Raw genomic sequence first — 7,427 nt, 5'->3', positions numbered from 1 at the left:
GTTGCAGTTGCCTTAACTTTTTTATAAGACCTTTATAACAAAGCAATTCCATTTGTAGCATCTGTCCTTTTTACTACTGAGTGGGGCAAACTGGCCAATAAAATGTAAAATACAGCATACACAATCATGTAATCTAAAAAATTTTCATGATAACTTATTGCAACATGCACTTGACAGTTCACCACAACAATGGAAAACTGGCCCCTTGTTGGTTCACACAGTCCTTGAGAACCAAACTAAAGTCACCAGTAAAACAATCTGGATAAAAATTTGCGGCTTTGCTCTGGCAGGAACTTTACCTTCCAGGTGAGTCAACCTAAGACAATGCTTTGTCCTGCTCTTTGTGGGCTCTCATCCTTACGCAGGTAGTCAGGTAGTTCTGTGTTCTGTTTTACTTCCACAGGCATGTCTGGGAATGGGACCAGCATTTCTTCTCCACTTTCACTTTTCACAACTTGCTGAGCCTTCATAACCTGGGTTGATGCTCTTGCTGATGCAAAGCCTCTGTTTTCAAATCTGGATGGATCCATACCACACAACTTTGAGCAGCCATTTGAAAAGTAAATCTAATAACACCTTTAATTTTTTTCTTCAAATTTTTATTTAAATTCTAGTTAGTTAACATATAGTGTAATAGTAGTTTCAGGAGCAGAATTTATTGATTTATCACTTACATATAACACCCAGTGCTCAATACAGCAAGTGCCCTCCTTAATACCGATCACCCATTTAGCCCATCCCCTGCCCACCTCCCCTCCAGCAACTGTTTGTTCTCCACTGTTAAGAGTGTCTTATGGTTTGCTTCTTTCTCTTTTTTTCCCTTTCCCCTATGTTCCTCTGTTTTGCTTCTTAAATTCCACATGAGTGAAATCATATGGTATTAGTCTTTCTCTGACTGACTTATTTTGCTTAGCATAACACCCTCTAGTTTCACCCATATTGTTGCTAATGGCAAGATTTCATTCTTTCTGATGGTGGAATAATATTCCATTATGTGTGTATATGATATGCGTATCATATATATATATGATATCTTCTTTATTCATTCATCAGTCAATGGACACTTGGCCTCCCTCTATAGTTTGGTTATTATTGATAATGCTACTTACTTTAAATATTGGGGTGCATGCTGAGCTTGAAAAAAGCATAGAAGAAACTAGAGAGATCTTTACCACAGAGATAAAAGACTTCAAAACACAGATATAAACACCTTTAATTTTTAACAAATCCTCTTCACAGAGAGTTCTCTGAGATGTATCATCAATACCATCTATGTGCAAAACCACTGTTTTGGAATGTTTGTATGTATTTCCCAGAAAAATCTGAGTTTTCCTTCTATGTGAATTCATTTCATTGAAACTATCACCATCTGCCATATTGGAAGACTGAAGAATGCCAGAAGCCAACAGTTTTGTTTCTCTTGGAGTTGTAGTCTCCAGCTACAGTAGATAGATAGATAGTACAGTAGATAGAGATATCCCAGATGCCTTAATGTAAATATGGCCTTTCAAATTCTTTCCTTTGTTGACCACCAAAGTTTCACTAAGATCAATTTTAACTTGCATGATTTCGAATATTTCTGCTGGTTTCCAGAGCAGTGGGAAGAAGCTTCAATTGCTTCAAACATATCTGACTGTTAGCAAGACCACCATTGACTTCAAAGATTAAGGAAAAATTAGTTCTTTTACATTGACACCAATTGTTTCTACTGTTACTATTGTTAATGTCACCTCCACTACACCTTTAAATTACTACTGTCTTTTTACACACTCTGCCTCAATTATCAGTGTCAGCAATACGTCTTGGCTTTTTTTTTTTTTTTTCATCCCAGCTTCAATACTTTACAGAGTAGTGCAAATTTCTGCAACTTCCACTTCCTCTTCCAAGTCTCTTCTTCCTCACCCTGACTGGCTCCTTTTTTTAACCCTCTAACTCCTTTTCAAAGACCCTGAATTTGCTCTGATAAATTTAGAAAGACTCATGCCCTTAAGGAACTCATCATCTACCAGGGAAAACCCAGTGATAAACAAGCAAACATAATATATGTTGCCCCTTGATGTCACCCAAAGGAGAAATTGTCACCTATCCAAGAAACCTGATTGTTTCCAGGGGCAAGAATGTGACAACTTGTTTTCTCTGGGCTCTCTGCCTTGATGTCATGCCTGACATGTTCAGCATTCTGGAAAATGGAAGAAGTATACAAATATTGTCCAGATTACAAATAATGGAAAAACCTAAGAGGACCATATCTGAGAAAACTGAATCTGAGTCAAGGGCTGAGCAAACCACAACAGAGAATTACCTAATAATTGTTCAAACTAAAAGTTAATAGTAATAGAGGGCTAATCATACACCAAGCAAAGGTCAAACTGTTCCAAGCTTTATATCTGTGTTAACTAAATTATTAATGAAAATTATTTACACATGAGGGAATGGAGGCCCTGAGAAGAGATAAACTTGTGCAAGGTTATATAAGTAGTAAGTGGCAGAGATGTGACCTGAGCCCAGGATATCTGGCTACCGAGACAGTGCTCTTAAATCCCACAGTATATCATTTCCTCATACAATCTAGAAAAATTTCTGGGATTCTGTAAAATCTAATTTTCTCCATACTCATATACATAACACACATATGGCCACACACATATAATATATATACACACATACATGTAATCATATAGCATTTAACAGTTCACAAGGTATTCTCACATGTCTTAATCACAGCCACCACTCTTGATGTTAAATAATATCACTTTACATAAAAAAAATCCTAAAACTTCTGAGTGTGAAGAGAATTGTTCAAATTCACATGGTTTATAAGATTTTCCTCTAAGTCTTCCAATTGCATGGCTGTATGTTCACTATCACTATATTAATATTCCATTGAAAACCTGATATAAAACCAAAATCAGAAAATACAGCTAGATACAGCTGAGATTGATCTATTTTATGGATGGTTTTATGTGTTATGATTGAAAAAACTTGTCAGTTTTTCTCAGTTTCATCTAAGCAGTGGAAATAGCTTATGGTAACTTATCTTAATTGAAACCAATTAGATTTTCAAAGATCTTGTGGTTGAAATTATAACCACACTGTGATCCACAAATTGTTTCTATTTAAAAGATACTTTAGTAAGCAGTATTTCCAAACTATTTATGACTCTTCCTTTGTGGCAATAAAAATGGAAATCAAACTGCAAATTTGTAGGTTCACTGAAAGGAAAACAAAGGTTTCAGCTTCAGGAATGACAGGTTCCAGGAGTTCAAATTTGCCTTCAGAAACTTTCATTTTCTCAAATCTTACTTTTCCCTATATTACTTTCATCCTCAAGAAGGCAGGGAGGCCTCCTCTATTCCAAGTTGGCAAGATGATCTCTAAATCTCTGTCCTATTCACTTTATAATTCCAAATGGAAACAAGCTTTCTCTTTCCCCAAATTGCAGAAAGTATTTTGAAATTGAATCTTGCTGGGCCACTTTCCTGAACCATGAGGATGAGATGAGGTTTGGTGGCTTTGGAAAGGAAAATAGGAATGTTTCCAATAGAAAAATATAGTGCATGTATGCTGAGAAGACAAAACATATGTCCAATATTGTGGTTAGCAAAAAGTAACAGATGTCTACTGTAATGGTGAGTCAATATATAATGAATGATGGAAATGGTTCTAAGAGAATGCATCTGCTTGAAAGAAGAAATTCAACCCAAGGTAGAAAGGCTAAATTTCTAAGTGTTATTTGTAAATACAGTTCATTCCTGACAGGATTTTTGATTATTTATTTTATTTTTTTACATTTTTTAAAGATTTATTTATTTATTTTAGATAGGGAGAACAGAGGGGGAGGGGCAAAGGGAGAGGGAGAGAGAGAGAAAGAATCTCAAGCAGACTCCTTGCTGAGCACAGAGCCTAAAGCAGGGCTTGATCTCACAACTCTGAGATTATGACCTGAGCCAAAATCAAGAGTCTGACACTTAACTGGCTGAGCCATCTGGGCACTCCTCATTACAGGACTTTTTAATTTGTATTATGTACATACTCACTTTTAAAATTCAGAGTACACATGTAGATAGTAATGTGATAGCAATATATCTGAGTTGATATGAAGCAAATGTGTCTTTTAGAAGAATTCATGAATACAGTAGTTCCCCCTTATTTGTGGTTTTACTTTTCACAGTTGGAGTTACCCACTGTCAACCACTCCCTGTCCAAAGGCAGATGATCCACCTACTGAGATATGGTCAGGTCAATAGTAGTCTCACACTACATCACAAGGGTTATGTCATTCACCTCAATTCATCTCATCATGAGGCCATTTTATCCTCTCACATCATCACAAGAAGAAGGGTGAGCACAGTACAACATATTCTGAGAGAGAAACCAGATTCACAAAACTTTTATTACAGTATATTGTCATAATGGTTCTATTTTATTATTTGTTCTTCTAATTAATCTTTTACTGTGCTAATTTTAAATTATGCTTTATCATAGGTATGAATGTATAGGAGAAACATAGTATATGTAGGGTTTGGTACCATTTGTGGTTTCAGGTATCCACTGGGAGTCTTGGAACATATCCCACATGGATAAGGAGGAAATACTATACTATTAAATGTTTTTCCAAAACTGAAGAGGAATATTTCATATAGATTACAATTTTGTATAATTTTCCCTTTTACTAAGAAGTCATAAAATACATTAGTGATTATTCCTTCCACTTTATATAACATGTAATATATAAAATTCACTTATATTGTGACTTACCTTATTTTGTTTAAACAATGTAATTACTAAAGCCATTACAAAATGTCATGGCCCAATAATGTACTTCTAGTGAGCTAATAATGTATTTTTCACATAGTTATGAAAAATATACCAAAATAATTACTGTGTTCTATCATGTCTCTGATTGATAATATAAAATTCTAGCATTCTTAGTAAATTTAAGATATTCTTACAGAGAGAGCATCACAGCTAATTAATATATCATATCAGCATATACAGTTGTAAGACTACATTCTATTATACAACTTGGAATTTTAAAAAATGGTAGTTTTCAGCATTTTGTTTCCATAGTAAATAAAATTTAACCTATGCAAGTATAGAATCTACTTGGTTTATAAGGTTCTGTATGAGCCTAAATGTCACAGCTCAATCTTTCAAAATTTATTTACTTTATTTGAGAAAGAGAGAGAGAGAGAAAGAGAGAGCATGAGTGGGGAGAAGGACAGAGGAAGAGAATCCCCAAGCTGACTTCCCACTGAGCACAGAGCCCAAGTCTCACAACCCATGAGATTATGACCTGAACCAAAACGAGGAGTCCAATGCCCAACTGACTGAGTTACCCAGGCGCCCCACTCAGCTCAGTCTTTATATAAATATATTGCCCCATCTTTCACAGATGAAAATCGGAGGGTGAAATAAGCCTAGTGCTGTCAGAACAAGCAATTCAACTGTGTGTGGGGGGGTGCGTGTGCACGTGCAGTTATCTGATTATTCCCTGTTGTAATGCAGCGCTCCTTCTTTTCTTAATATATTTACCATCATACTACTAGAGAAAATAAGACCTATAATACAGGAGTTTAAGAATGCAACCATTAAGTTCTGTAAGAATACTGTTTCCAAAATATTTTGTTTCCTTCAGATGAGAAATGACACAAAATTACAAATTTTAGTGTCTTGGTTTAAATATGAACACACTTCATAAAATCAATATGAAAAATCTTTCAATGTAGTGAATATCACACATCTCATTTTTAGCTTTGCTGATAATTTGGAACTGTTGTACAACAAGAAAAAATACTGTAATTTTAGTTACTCATAGGGGTTATAGTTATAATTTTTCAGTAATATCCTGGATAACTTTGATCAAATGACCTACCCCATCTTAGCTCATTATCTTTTTTTCTATAAAGGGAATGTTATCTCACAAGTGTCCTGAGATGATTAAATTATGCAACAAATGTGAAATGTATTGTAAAATGCAAAACGTTAAATACATTTTTGATTTGTTAAATTTTTATATAAATTTGTTAAACTTTTTATATAAATATTATGATTTGAATTTTAAAAGAACTAGGAATTTAAGAGGAAACAATATCTAAAACGGCCACTAGGTATTAGAAGTTTTATGGTCATCTAGCATTACATATTAATGAAAGATATTTTGTTAGAATTTCCTGGAACATACCAGACATCATTCTACGTCAGGGCCTTTGCACTGGCAGTTTCTTATGTCTGAAGGGCCCTCTTCTTTATCCACATGGCTTTCTCCTCATCTCCTTGTCTTTGACTAAATGTTTCTTCCTCAATGAGTCTTTGCTGATCACTCTTTAAAACTGTAGTCTTCCTCCCCACCCTCCTACTTCTGATTCCTTCACTTTCTTGTCTTTCTTCTTATATTTGTTAGCATTTGTGATCATCTGGCATACTATATAGTATTACTTGTTTATCTTCTGTATGTACCTCCATGGAACATAAGCTCAAAAAGAATTTTTTATTGCTGTTTTACACTACTCTGTCAAGACAATTTTCTGGAGTATATTAGGCATCCTATCTATCTATCTATCTATCTATCTATCCATCTATCATTATTTATTTATTGAATGAATATATGTGTATTTCTTACCCTAAACTAACCATACAACAAGTTGTACATAGATCAGCATGTACCTTTTTGATGTGTTACATCATTTTCATGGTTAATATATCTGAATGCGTACTTGCACCAAACAACACAATTGCATTTTCCTTGCCATAATTATTCTACTGGAAATGATAAGAATAATAATGATGATACATAAAGCACTTTACATATGCCAGACACTTTTGAAACACTCTACTTAACAATAACTCATTTATTTCTTGCAACAATCCTTTGAGATAGCTATTACTATATTTATTATCTTCATTTTATTGAATGCTAAAAATAAGGTATAGATGACCCATGGTCAAACTGCATAGTTGATTTTTTCTTTGAATGAAATTTTGTCTGCTTTTGGTGAAATCTGTCATTGGCATAATGTTGCAGTTTTGCAACATCTAACAAAAACACATTTTTACCAAATCGTTATTAACTGTAAACACTCCTCAATGCTTTCTTGTGTTTCATAACTTATTTGGAACTTTTGTATATAATACTGCCACTGATTAGAATAATTTTGCCATTTAGATTACTAAACAAAACATTATCTTATGCTTGAAAATATTTGTATTATAGCTATGAAAATGACTTTCAGATAAATTTTGAACAAAAAGTTACGCTAAACAAGCAAGAATAGGAAAATTAGTCTGCATTCATTCTAAAGAAATAACACAAATTTCTATTAAGTATTTTCAGCTAGATTGCAAATGCTTCTTATGAGAAAATTAATCTTATTCAGAGCATACATTAAAAAATGTAAGCAGAAGACTTCAAATACATGGAGAGTTAT

At 34.0% G+C, this 7,427-nt stretch overlaps 1 pseudogene; it reads right to left on the bottom strand.

The window, feature by feature from the left end:
• Window positions 1-316: 316 nt before the first annotated feature.
• LOC113262321 (armadillo repeat-containing protein 1-like) overlaps window positions 317-7,427 on the bottom strand; it is a 33,190-nt pseudogene continuing 26,079 nt past the window's right edge.

The sequence above is a fragment of the Ursus arctos genome, unplaced genomic scaffold, assembly GCF_023065955.2.
Source record: "Ursus arctos isolate Adak ecotype North America unplaced genomic scaffold, UrsArc2.0 scaffold_9, whole genome shotgun sequence".
Lineage (NCBI taxonomy): Eukaryota > Metazoa > Chordata > Mammalia > Carnivora > Ursidae > Ursus > Ursus arctos.
The sequence above is the reverse complement of the archived record's forward strand: the minus strand, read 5'-3'. Positions and strand labels throughout refer to the sequence as shown.